At 29.5% G+C, this 789-nt stretch overlaps 1 non-coding gene across 1 annotated transcript; it reads right to left on the bottom strand.

Moving 5' to 3' along the window:
* Nucleotides 1-717: 717 nt before the first annotated feature.
* TRNAH-GUG (transfer RNA histidin (anticodon GUG)) lies at nt 718-789 on the bottom strand. The gene has a single exon. It is a non-coding gene; the product is annotated as a tRNA-His (tRNA).

Below are 789 nucleotides of genomic sequence, written 5' to 3'. Positions count from 1 at the left end.
ATGCCAAGTTTGTAATGACTTATTATTTCTAATATTAGGAGGTGTAGTTTCAAAAAAATAGAATAATAAAATATAAGCAATTACATGGAATCACAAGAAGTAAAGGTTGAGAAATAAACGATAAATAATGTACAAAGAAAAATATATTTTAAAATTTCAAAAGAAATTAAAAAGTAAAAATAAAATTTAAAAATTTAAAAAATAGAAATAAAAAGTTATAAAGAAAATAAATTAAAATAAAAACAAAAATGAAAGAAACTAAAAAGCAACCTTGTAATTACAAAGTATAATTACCATCAATTCTCACCTCCCCCTTGAGAATTCGAGAGTGTAATTATATCTCTCCAATTACACCCAATTTTATGCAGACCAAGTAATTATTTGACCAAACAAATATATCAAGCTGTGTAATTACACCCAAATTTATTTTCAAGGTGGCTTTCCAAAGAGGCTCTGAGAGTTCGCTATTATCAATCTTTGAAACTTTAACCAAATATTTATGGTAAAAATAAAATCAGGTGTCAGACTATTTTTTCTATACCGTAGTAAATGACATATTTTTGAAGCCTCACCTTTTTTCCCAAAGTACCTAATAAATACGAATATCACTCTTGAATAAGGCTGATAAGTGGGTCGGTCCCAGGCTGACAAGAGTCTTGAATCTGGTAAAACAAGCATTTAAGAAAAAAGAAAAATCATTAAAATCGTAAAAAATAGTGTGGCTGCTGGGATTCGAGCCCAGGTCTCCACGGCCACAACGTGGAATTCTCACCACTAAACTACAGCCAC

The sequence above is a fragment of the Nicotiana tomentosiformis genome, chromosome 11 (genome assembly GCF_000390325.3).
Source record: "Nicotiana tomentosiformis chromosome 11, ASM39032v3, whole genome shotgun sequence".
Taxonomy (NCBI): Eukaryota; Viridiplantae; Streptophyta; class Magnoliopsida; order Solanales; family Solanaceae; genus Nicotiana; species Nicotiana tomentosiformis.
This window is presented reverse-complemented; position numbering and strand designations above follow the sequence as displayed.